This window comes from Protopterus annectens, chromosome 2.part0 (assembly GCF_019279795.1).
Source record: "Protopterus annectens isolate FY-2018-M chromosome 2.part0, PAN1.0, whole genome shotgun sequence".
In the NCBI taxonomy this organism is placed as follows: domain Eukaryota; kingdom Metazoa; phylum Chordata; order Ceratodontiformes; family Protopteridae; genus Protopterus; species Protopterus annectens.
The window spans coordinates 704,157,222-704,170,391 of record NC_056728.1 but is presented as its reverse complement, the minus strand read 5'-3'; the positions used below and the strand labels follow the sequence as shown (position 1 = coordinate 704,170,391).

General features: G+C 39.6%; 1 protein-coding gene across 2 annotated transcripts in view; it reads right to left on the bottom strand.

Moving 5' to 3' along the window:
- The window catches only part of LOC122793200 (FSD1-like protein), a 913,201-nt gene that overhangs the window by 580,323 nt on the left and 319,708 nt on the right, over positions 1–13,170 (bottom strand). The gene's annotated exons all lie outside the window — the stretch shown is intronic.

The window sequence follows — 13,170 nt, the reverse complement described above, 5'->3', positions numbered from 1 at the left end:
AGCAATTCAATACTTCACTGTTGGTGTAATAATTTGGGAAGAATCCCAAAGCTGAAAACGGGAGGTTGGAAACCAGTTTAGCCACAGGCTAGGATACAATGCAAAACTACAGAGGCAAAGCCAGCTGTGGGTCTGGGGAATATAGAAATGGTTGTAATGACTAGTAAAGGTGTGGACAGAGGACCAAGTAGCAGCCTCTAAAACATCTCTGCTGGGAACACCTCAGGATAGCATTAGTAGTAGATGTAACTCTGGTAGAATGAGATTACACGTATTCAGGAGTCTGTTTTCCATGATATTGATAGCAAAAAGCAATACATCTTAAAATCCATCTTAAAATGGCATATTTGCTGATAGAATTTCTCAATTTGCTGTTTGCAAAAGCTACAAAGAGGTGGTCGGACTCTCTGAATGACTTATGAATGTCTAATGAGTATATGAAATATTCTCCTTGTTTTTGAGGTTGAGGGAAGAAGGCAAAGAGGTGTATGGACTGATTTAAAGAAAGCTCCAAAACCATCATGGGCATGAAAGAAGGGTTAGCACTTTGAGTAACTCTGTACTGGTGAAAAATATGAAAGGTTTAAGGGCAGATGAGGGATTGCAGTTATGAGATCTGCCTACCTGAGATAACAGCCACCAGAAATGCTGTTTTCCATGAAAGGAGTTTTATGTCAACTTTAGCCGCAAGCTCACAGGGTGATAAGGTGGTGAGAGTTTTTCCAGTGCAACGTTGAGGTCCAAAGGAAGTGAAGGAGCTCTTCTGTATGTCCTACGGTGGATAACACTTTTAAACTGTTTCATAAGAGTTTGAATGGTACGAGGAGGCTGCATATGTACTAAGGTGGAGATGACGTAAGAGTAAATCTTAATGAAAGAGTAGGACAAACCATACATGAATGATCTCTGTTGACCTAAGAAGGATGCTTTGTTGTTGATACCAGATAGAAAACCTTTTCCATTTTGAGATCTAGGATTTTCTAATGCTTGGTTTTCTAGCTTCTTTTAAGACAGCTAGCATGTCCTCATCCAAAGCAAAGCCTAGAGGAACAATCAAGTTTATTAGCCAAGCTGTCAACCTGAAGGTGCTGAGATTGGGGTGTATGGTGGTCCCCCTGTAGTGAGTCAACATGGCCACCTTTTGAGGAAGCAACCATGGTTTCTCCCTGCTCAGGCTCTCTTGGCCAAAAATTAGATGTTATGCCTCTGAAGGAAGAATCCCAGCATTGATACTGAAAAGAGCCTTGAGACATTCAAAACCAAGACTTCTTACCACTTTGCTGATTTCTGGAAAAGGTACACTGATGGGTAGAAAACCTGATCCCAATGGGAGACAGTGTTTTTCCTTCCTGCTCACTGTGGGTTAGAATCTCTGAAGGATGGCCCAAATATGGAGGAACCATCAAAATGGGCATTGACAAAGGACGCCTTGACATGTTCCGCAAAGTCACAAAGCCTCATCCAGGCATGTCTTCTGACTGCAATACTTGAGCCCTCTAGTGAATGGGAGAGGAGCGTCAAGGAAGAGTTAGTCACGGAAGCAAAAGCAGCCAACTTGGAAGATAGTTTCTTGAAGTCCTCATCTAGCATGGTCTCTGCAAGACCAAGGAAAGCTCCTTGAACAAATCTCAATGCAATCAAGTGAAATGTGCCAAGTAATTAACAGTCTCAGTGTAAAAGTAGCTAAGGTGAAAATTCCCTTACCAAACCTGTCCATCTCTCGAGTCTCCATGTTCAGCAGATGGACAGAGGAGCTTGATCAGAGCACTTTTAGACCAATGAAGCCCATCTTTAGGGGCAACAAGAAATTTATCAGGTTGTTTGGGGATTGGCTCGACAGTGTCAGGCTCCTTCCAAGCCCAGCAGGAAACTAAGTCAATGAGTTCATCTGCCAGGGGGGGGGGGGTCACCCAAGATGTAGATAGGCCCACCCCAAAAGCCGCCAAAAAACACTGATTCCTCAGGAGGAGGAGGTTGGGCCAATCAGCCACCTTTCTGCTTAAGAATCTCCAAGATGTCTCCAAAGAAGACATCATCTGGTGGTGATCATGGGGATCCTTCTCCCTCATCAAAGTCTGCGTCTTTGGTGAATGACTCCAACGGGGTCTATGTGCCTCCTTTAGCATGTTTTCTTCCGAAGAATCTCCTCTGTGGGATGTTCAAAGGGAGGTATCTGAAGAAGGGGGGGGCTTCCTATGGGGGAAGAACTTGGAGGCTTCTCGAGGCAGTCTGACCTTGGACAAGGATGATGGGCTCAGCACTCAGATCTAGTGAAGGACGAAGGGGAGGATCCGTTCTCTGCCAACACAGAAAGTCCTTTCCACAATCTGGAAAGCAGACTTGACCCGGAGAAACAACCTCCATCTCCCTTGAAGCCAAGTGGTTCAGTGGTGCAAGGTTTGATTCCCTCAGCCTGCACTGCCTAACTATGCGACTTTGAGTAAGACACTTAACCAGACACTGCTCCCAACTGAGTCTGAAAAAGGTCAATGGAAATCAGTGCTCTACTCTAGAAAACAACTACAAATACGTAAGTAAATAAATGTAATTACTTTGATCTTTCCTTTTTTCAAGAATCATACCTCTAGTTCTTTTATCTTCTTTACAATATTCAATACCTCAGTTAATTCAATAGTTCAGATTTTTGATTTCCATTTTCTGGTAATAACTTTTTTTGCAAAAAGCAGCATTACAGTTAGCAAGGGCTTACTATGCTTTGACAATTCAGAGCATATGTCCCAGCTGAAAAGAATCATTTCCTTAATTGCAATGATTTGCTCTCCCAACATTTCTCTCAAAATAAACGAAACCATGACAGCCACAGGTCCAAAGGATTCACAACTTAAGCGCCTCGACAAAGAAGCCTTCCAAGAGTAAAATGCATTACTCACAAAAAGGCTTAAATAGATGCAAATATTAAAAAAAATAATTAAAACAATTAAAAAAAACAAACAATTATTAAATTGCTACCACTAAATTACATACCTCCAATTACAGCCCTTATTGAGCCCTCAAGGCACGGCTATGGAGGCGGCTTTCGCCCCCATGTATGCCAATTTAGTTATGGCCATGTTTGAGTAGGACTACATACATCCCCATAACCTCTATAAATCTAGGGTAATATTATATCTAAGGTTTACAGATTTGATTTTTTTATGTCAGGGAGAACAGAGTAGGGCACAATGCTTTGTTGATGATTTACAGGTGAATAATATGGGCCTTCAGTTTGAATGTATCCAGATGGATACCCAGGTGAATTTTTTGAATATCTATCTTAATGGATTGGATGCTCAAACATATAGAAAATTAGATCAAAGAAATGTATTTCTTTTTGGGAATAGTTGTCACCCACATCATCTGATTTCAGTATTGCCATATAATGAAATTTTAAGAATTGACAAATTCTGTAGTAATGATAATACTTTTGTGAACTGACAAATTGTGTAGTAATGATATTTTTGATAAATTTTGGAAACAGAAAAATGTTTATTGAGTGAGGATATATGGATGTAAGTAAGTGAGGCAAAATTTAAAATCATGAATAAAAGATTTGGAAATAGGATTATTTGTAGAAAAAGAAATAGTAAGAATTTGGAGTTGGTCCATAAGAAGGGAAATAGGGTGGGCATTAATGAATTACAAAATATACAGGATAAAAGGGAAATGTATTTTGCTACCACATTTAATGTAATAACTGATTAGGTGGTCAGTAAAGTTCGAAAATGTTGGCCTATGTTACTAAGGGACAAAGACTTGAGGCAAATCTTGTCCAATCATGTGAATGTGTCTTATAAAAGAGCTAGAAATTTGGCTGACATGGTGGTGTATAATCATTTTGTTCCACCAGATGTCAGCATTAGTAGAAATAATTTGGTAAATAATGGTACTATACCTTGTAATAAATGTTCAATTTATAAGCAGTTGGTTTCTTCTTTTTCATTTATTTGGTTTGTGTACTTCCACAGTGGTACAGCGGTAGCGCTGTTACCTCACAGCAAGAGGTTATCCTGTTCGATTCTTGGCTGGGCTTAGGAGTGCCTTCTGTGTGGAGTCTGCATGTCCTACCCGTGGTTGAGTAGCGTTCGAAAGACATGTGTGCATAAATGGGCATGCCTTTGTTGAAGGTTGGGCGTCAAGTTGGCACCTCGGCATTTTGTAAAAATCTACTGCCAATTATTAGCGGACTGGAGTTCCGCTGTGGTGACCCCTTACCAGGAAAAAGCCGAAAGACAACCACCTATTAATGATGCTAGGTTTGTGTCTAATGGCACTTAAACATGTAGCACTGAAGGAGTTATATATGCTCTTAGGTGCACCTGTAACTTCTTGATGTTTCCCCAATATAATACAAGTTTAAAGCTGCGCCTGCAAGAGCATGTTAGGGATATTAAAAAATTGGATAGCCCTTTGGGTGACCAATTTTTATCCCTGAGTAATTCTAATCCTGAAGATTTACAAGGTTGTGTTTTGGAAAATGTTGAGGTAGGCATGGGGGAGTGTGTACACTTAAAAGATAAACTTAAAAAAAAAAACTTTTCATCTTGAAATACAGCACTTTAGAGCCCTTAGGGCTCAATACGGAATGTAATTGGAGGTACATAATTGTTTAATTGTGATATTTGTATCTATTTAAGCCTTTTTGTAAGTAATGCATTTTACTCAGAAGGCTTCTTCGCCAAGGCGCTTAAGTTTTATTAAATTTTGAATCCTTTGGACCTGTGGCTGTTGTGGTTTTGTTTACTTTTTTGCTTTGGTGTGTTGCATTTCTCTCAAAATAGTCTATAATGAATTTCTAAAACCTGCCAAGTTGTTACAGTCCCAGAATATGTTCACAATTACCTCTCTCTTTCCCATCACACCTCTAACATTTGTTGGACACCCAAGGAAATCTATGCAAATATTTCAGCGCAAAAATGCTAAACCTTCTGGACTTTGCTACACACTTGGCGATCATACAGATATCTTTCCATTGTTCCTTGATAAACTGCCTTTCCAGTCTTTCTTCCCAACCTTTTCTAACCTCCCCTGATTGATTCTAACATTTCCATGCAATATCTTAGTTGCCCTACTTCATTAATAGCGGCATGTGTTCTACACTCAGCTAAGTTCTGCTACAGCTGGTCTTCACTTTGCAGTCAATTATCACTTACTCTATGTATTTTAGCATCAAACCCTGGTATGGAAGGCAGTTTCTATCCTGCAATCCAAACTTCTGCTAAGACTCATCCTACTCTAAAGCTCCCCCTCTAGTCATTTGCTCACAGTACCTTGGCTCCTTTGCAAATTCTCTCCAGTAAATTCCCTCATCGATTTTTTTTGTACCCATACTTGCAGTCATCCCTACTGCAGTTGTGTAAGTTGAGATGTTCAAACGATCACTGCTGCAGTAGCCTTAGATATATGGGTTACATCCTGTCAAAGATATTACACCCAGACAGCTTTCAAAGTTTCAGGGCACCGTCCATGTGCCCAAACTGTCAAGCAGCTTGAGCTGAACTATATAAAAGACAAGTTTGGACTTGAAGCCCTCCAGAGCTTTCCTGCTAGCAGAGATAGAGGGAGTCCCAAAAAGGGAATGCTTGGGGCTGCAAAATTAAGTATCCACACCCCGGCATAAAAAAAAACATTAAAAAAAAATAGAGGAATGGAGGGAGGGAGCAGATACTGCAACAGTGATCATTTGAATATCTACTGTTATGTCAAGTTCAACTTACACAACTGTACTAGGCTCATCATATTGTTTACTGCTACAGTAGACTTTAGTATAGGAGTAGATTACCTTAGCTAACTGACATTTGGGAGGTGGATGAAGAGTCCAGGAGCCCCTGGAGAATGGTCCCAGCAAAGCTTGATCTGACATATATAAAAGGAATAAAGCTTGAAGTGCTTTATAAAAATGTACAGTGGACCAAATAGCAGCTTCTAGAACTCTTCTAAAATCCAACTCTTTCCAAAAAGCCATAGATGAGGGCAAAGCCCTGTAAGAGTGGGATTCGACTCTGCCTGGAATAGTTTGTTTTACAGTGAGTACATGGAAATAGTCTGTTTTGACACACGTTGCCCTTTCTTACCTTCACAAGAAATGAACAATTGATCCGAAGATCTGAAATACTTACTTCTATCAAGACAGCACCTGAGTTATCTGTGGACATCCAAGGTATGGAGTATCCTCTCTCTCATTTTTAGGTTTAGGAAAGAAAACTGGGAGATGGATAGTTTGTCTTAAAGTCAGATACCACTTTAGACATAAAAAAAGGATTAGTTCTCAAAGAAACCCTGTCCCTCTAGTAAACGAGATAAGAGCTTGCAACTCAGATACCCTTCTTGCACAGGACACAGCAATAAGTAAAACTGTTTTCCATGTTAAAAAACTCATGTCAATCAGATTAGCCGGTTCAAATGGAGCAAGTGTTAGCTTTTTGAACAGAAAATTAAGATCCCAAGGAGGGAACACTTTTTTTCCCCCTGGAGGTCTCTAATGCAAAAACCTCTTTCAATAATATTTTTGACGTGAGACTGCACTGAAACAAGAGGATCTATGAGCAGAAATGCTTAAATAGACGATAAATGAACCTTGAAAGATTATGAAAGACCACAGCATAGAAACTCACACAAATATTATAAAACCAGAGAACAACTAGTCTTGAATAGGTGCTGGCTTTGTTGTTGGTACCAACTAGAAAACCTTTCCTATTTGCTAATATATGACTTTCTAGTAGTAGGCTTTCTTACCTCCATTAGTACCTGCTGCACATCCTCAGTAAAGATGATCCTAAAAGGAATTAAGACCATCATCCAGGTAGTCAGTTGAAAATGGTTGATGTCAGGATGTATCAAATACAACTGTGTGAGCAGATCCAGTCTGTGAGGAAGCTTGCAGTAATAGCACTTGGCCATTTCTTAAAAAAAAAAAAAAAAAAAAAAAAAAAAAAAAAAAAAAAAAGGGGGAGAACTACGGTTGCCATGGCCAGAAGGGAGTCACCGCAATGATCTTGGGGGATTCTTTCTGAATCTTCAGATATTAGTGGAAAGGATAGAAAAGCATACATGAACATTCCTGCCCAAGGAAAAGTAAAGGTATCAGTTTCCCAGGCCTTCTTCCACTAAGTCCTGGAACATAATCTTATCAGTTGATTATTCACAGAGGAGGCAAACAGGTCTGACGTAAGGAGATCCTCACAGATGGATCAAATCTTGGAAGACCCCCTAATCTAGTTTCCATTTGTGAAGGTCTGCCCTGGCCTGCTCAACTTGTTTGTAAAACAATTTTGCTCTAACAGAAGGTAGGATGCCTGCAGAGTGAGATTTGTGTTGTGCAACTACAGCCCATGATCACATAGCTAGTCTGTAAACAGGGATGTGACCTGGTTCCCCTCTTGCTTGTTGATGTACCAATTGACTGTGGTATTGTGTGTGAGCACTTGAAAAGGTCCAGGGGACCAAAGATGGCTCAGAGAGTGGAGTGCCTTTATCTGGGCAAGCATCTCCTTAATATTTGTATGCTTGCATCTGTCCTTGGTGTCTTACATGCCCAAAATTGTATCCATCCTGAAACAGCTCTCCAGGTAAAGTCCGAAGCATGTGTGGTGACTGACTGCTTTTGGAGTAGAGAAGGAGAAGGGGACACCTAGATTTAAGGATACTGTTGTCGCCACCAAAAGATTTCTCTTCTGACAAACCCCAGCACTGGGATTGGAAAAGATAAAAGGTGCTGATGCTGGGATCAGAGAGATTTCATATACCACTTATATTTCTCATATGGAGTCCTGCCAGAGGTATCGTGAGAATCATAGATGCAATGAGACTCAAAATCCTGAGGTATTCCCTCTCAGTGCTGTGGAAGGAAACTGAGATGTGTAGCTGCCATCCCAGGAACACAATCCTGTGTGAGGGAGTCCAGAATGAATTTTGAATGTTCCCTTGGAACTTCAGCTTGTGTAAGAAATCTCTCATCCAAGTGACAGATTCCTGACACTTTGAAAAAATCTCTGCAAAGATAAACAAGTTATCTAAATATAGAAAAAAGTGGATACCCTGTAGCTTGCAATGAGCTTTAACTGGAGCTAGACACTTTGTAAACACTCATGGTGCAGTGGATAGTCCAAAGGGTAAGGCACATACCTGATAATGTGATACAGACACACAAAAACCTTAAGAAATGTCTAAGGTCTACATGGCTAGGGATGTTATTAGGAATCTTGAAACAGGAAGAAGAGGTAACAGGTTACGAAATGACATAATTTTGAGTTTGGGCACTATTACAAACAGGTTTAAGAAAGAAAGAACCAGAACTAGTCTCCTAGCATTTTTTTTTCCCTCTGGCACTAGGAACATCCTTGAATAAAAACCCTTTTCCACCTGAGAAGGAAGAACTAGTTCCATCACTCCTTGGGACAGCATGTGATAAAGAACAGGTTGGAAACAAAAAGTTCTGATCTGGAGGATGAGGAATGACTCTCTGGAAAGGAGACATTTCCTCCCACTGCCATCTGTAACCCTGATAAATGATTTTCAGAACCCATTTGTCAGAAACAAACTGCTTTAAATGAGAAAAATGGAGAGTCAGACTTTCTAGATTAAAAAAGGGGTCGGGGTGGGAGGGAGTCACAAAGTCTCTTGAACAGTCATTCTGACTTTTTGGACTGTCCTTAGTTTTGGGAGGTTACAGACTTCTTTTTGGAGCCCCTTGCCATTTCTTCTTAAAAAACTGTTATCACTAATTTTATTGATACTGTTTATTCTTTTTTTTACCAAAACTGGATTAGGAAATAAAAATAAATCCCTTGGACAATTTGGAAAATGAGAGCTGGAAAATCTTAGGGATCCCCTGGATCGGCTTGGCCTTTTCATCACACTTTTGGATCACCTCTGCAGCAAGGATCCAAACAAACACAATCTCTGTCGAAGGGAGAATTTAAAATCTCATTTTACCATCATCTGACAGGTTCTGAGAATGCAGCCATACAAATCTCCTCAAAACAGTACCATACAGTGGCCATAGCCTGGAAGTATCAACAGTCATGTACACACACACACTGCAAATAATGACTAGTGACCTGTGCAATAGAAGACACACAGTTATTTAAAGCAGATTTTTCCTCACAAGAAAGTGCAGATAAAACATTCCTCATACTTTCACAATTTGTCACACAACAACCTTTAACATATGAGCCTGACAAGTAAAAAATCTGAAACTCAAAGTTGCAGAAGTATACATTTTTTTCCCATACCTATCAATAATTTTCCTATCTATCAGAAAAAGTAGGATTGGGAAGAACTAGAATTAAGTAAATAACCCTCTAAAGCAGACAGAACAGGAGGAATGGGTGCAGGTTCTGGAAAATCCTTCTGTGACAACTCCTAATATTTTCTGAGGTACTGAGAAACCTTAGTGTTTTTCCACTGAAAACACTGACGCATTCTACCAGAAACTCCCCACAGAGAGAATCAGAAACTCGCTCTCTCCTCGAACTCTGAATCAAAAATTTGAGGGGAAAAAAACTGCATCTGTCCCTTCACCTTCCTGTTCAGATTCAGAATCAGGAAAAGAGGATCTCTCTCTCTTACCAGAAACTACATTTCAAGAAAGGATCACAGCCTGAATTCAACACCGAGCCAGACCTCGTAAACTACTCCTATCCAAAGGAATTTGAGGAGGAGTAGATCAGGCTTGGTTTTCTGATTATTTTTGACAGGAAAAATGGGGCCATCCATGTTTCTAATGGCAGTAGCTGCTTTCTCAGGAATGGACACTACATTACGACACAATAGGGAAACCTTCCCTGTTCCTTCTCCCAGGACAGCCGTACAGAACATGGCTAACCCCTTTCTCCATAGTGGTTGTAGGTGCTACGGACAGAGGGATCCGGGGGAAGAGAGGAATGGTCTGACCTCTACAACGAATGGTCACAGCAAAGTCACACACCTGCAACTGAGGCAAATTGCTAGCCTGCTATGGTGGCAAAAGGCTGTTTGCCTTTTTTTTTTTTTTTTTTTTTTTTGTGGCTGGAAGAAGGACTGATCATAGGACTGGTAGTCTGTTCCATGCTCAAGATGAAAACAGTGTCTCTTTCCCTGGGAAAACAAGCAGCAATTACCAGTAAACACTACCAGTCCACAAACATACTTTTTTGACAGGGGAAAAAACACAGAAAAAGCACTTTAAAATACTATGCCAGCCCCACAGAAGAAAAGTAAACACAGTCTCCACAGAAAAATGCTGTCAGTTACTTTACACTACTTTTAAACTGAGAGAAAAACAAGTGCTCCATTTAAAAGTATGTTACAATCTTGAGAAAGTCCACTAAAACACAACACTCCTAGCTTTTAAAATAAATTCCTTAAAGAGGAAAGTACTAAAACATCAACAAAAATAAGAAAATGGAAGTTTTCTTCCCCAAAGGGAACTTATTTGCCCAGCAAAGGAAGCCACAAGCTGACAGTCAATCCTCGAAAGCCACACTGAAGAGTACTATTTGGTGGCAGTAAAGCTCCAAAGGGCTTTACGCCCAAAGCACATCTCTAGTTGCTTGACATTTTGGGTACATGGAAGGTACCCTGAAGCTTTGGAAGCTGGACATGATATAACGCATATAGCTAACGCTACTGCAGTACTGATCAGTATATAAAACATTCTCCTTCCTCCATTCCTGTGTTGTTTTAGTTCTTACAATTATTTTTGCTACTATATAAATACAATGCTCTACCAGCTATTATTCTCCTTAAGAACTTGTATCCAAAATCCTACTCTCTACTTATTTCTTGAACTGCCCCATTCCATCATTATCCCTTTCCACTTTTATTTATAATCTTCTGATTGTGTTACTTATATGAACCTTAACTGCATAGCTTTAAAGTAACCCTTCAAATCAGGTAATCCTAAAATGGGTCTATATTAGATCATCGAAATGGCTGAATTTCGAATGATCTTATATCGAACCCAATATCTTGAATGCTAAAAACAGCGAAGCTGCACAAAACCGAATTCTTTCCTAGGGAAAGAATTCAGTTGGCCGTTGTTGTGGCTTCGCTGTTTTCAGCGATGCAGTGGAAAGTTACAGGTTGGGTTAAGGTAAGTGTGTGATTGTGCGGACGTTTGGGTTAGGGCACAGGTCAGGTAAGTGTGCGATTGTGACGGATGCTATAGGGTTAGGGCGCAGGTGATACGAGTGTGCGATAGTGACAGAATTTGGGGTTAGGGGCTGGTTAAGTGAGTTAGGGTTAGGGCGCGGATGAGGTGAGTGTGCGATAGTGAGAATTTGGGGTTAGGGGTGGGTTAAGTGAGTTTGGGCGTGGGTGAGGTTGAGTGTGCGATAGTGACAGACCTTAGGGTTAGGGTCTGGGTTAAGGTAAGTGGATAGATAGTAGTGTATGTGCAGTGTAGTGCAGGTTTATATGTAGCTTTTAAGTGTATGTGTGTGGATTGCTTCTTTTTCGTGTGCTTGTAGTGTGTGTGTGTGTTTCTCGGAACAGCAAATTTTTTCCCTGAGAAAAAATTTGCTGTTTTGAGGTTTCAATATTGTTAGGGTTCGGGTTTTGCAGTTTGACGTTACGGCATTTGATAATGAACAGTTTCGATTATCTAATATAGACCCTCCTAAAATGCCCTATTTTATGGAGAGAATCAACATATCCCACCTCTTTCCCTCTTCCCCCTCCCAAAATAAATTCTTTAACTCTTTATTAATTACTGTTCACAACTTCTCCTCTAGCTGATAAATATGATTTGTGTGTATATAAAATTAGAGAGACTATAAAATTTTCACTGCTTGTATCTTTCTATCCATAATCACATTCAAGAGCTTCCAGTTTCTCGGTTTTTGTACTGTTAGGAACATTGTAAACTGCACTGTCTACAGGTCTGAAGTATTCAATTTGCATCCCTGTGGATATTTTGCTGTGCATATTGCCATGATACATCTTGCACTGCTTAACTAACATCTCCGGTAAAACACGGATTACGGCAACACAAAAAGCTTATGATGATTTTACTGCAATATGCATACTGCTTTGTGCTGCTCTCTTACCTTTTGTCAAAATAAATGCATTAATATATCCAGTATGATGTACTAGTTTATTCTTGAATTTTAAGTTGTCAGTACTCATTGACACCCTGTGGTAAGGAGCTGCAGGTTCCTGGGGATAGTTTGGAAAATGCATTCTTCCCTACATCAAGGTGGTCCTTTATTTAACACAAATGATCTTGCAAAGCACAGCACAAGAATATCCTTTTTCTTCCCTCAAGGTTATACATTCTTTTTACCAAATTCATTTCCATACAATGTACATTTTCACTTTTCTCTGCTCCTGTTATCACCTACAGTTATCCCCACATAAGAGGCTTGACCCACGTTTTTTTTATTTCCTATGTTCCACATCACTGTAAATTAAATGTGGGCATAAGCAAGTCTCAAGTAATAAATCATCAGTATCAGTATTAGAACCAGGCCTGAAAACCACAACTGATGGGAAAAAAGTATGAAGAAAATAGCTCTCAATAGGGCAGAAAATACAAAACAGAATCAGAAATATAAAAAACAAACAGGGGACCAAATTAAGTTAATATCCCTTTTAAATTTGCCAAGTATAAAATTAAATAAAAAGAAGCATTATTAGAATGGATTAAGGAATAAGATATTATTTGCTTCCAGAACATCAGATTCAATGAAGAGAAAAGAAAGGGGGAATTACACTTTCTGGAAACATGAATGTTCTAGAACATTACATTGCATCATGAGGAAAGATGAAAAAGATTAAAGCGTAGGGATGAGATACTAAGGGAAAGATGCATATTTGGACCTGAAACAGGCTGTTGGCACAGGGGTAAGCTTAATATTAATATATAATCATGCAGACATTAATGCTAGGGTTGAGACTGTTGGGAAATCGAGAAGCATATGGGGCAGGAAATGCACTTTTTACAGTCAGGGATTTGTCAAGTAAAAAATTAATGATACTGTTATTTATTTCTGGAGAAATAAAAGAAATGGGGTAAGTAATGTCTTGGTGCAGGGGTCTGAGCTACAAATTAAGGAAGGACAGCAACACAAAAGATGTGGATAAAAATCAGAAAGATTATGGGAAGTAAATGGTTTAACAAATTTGAGTGAAATAGGGAATATATATTTTAGGCGAAGAACGGGCACAAAAATGACTAACTGGAAGTGAGAC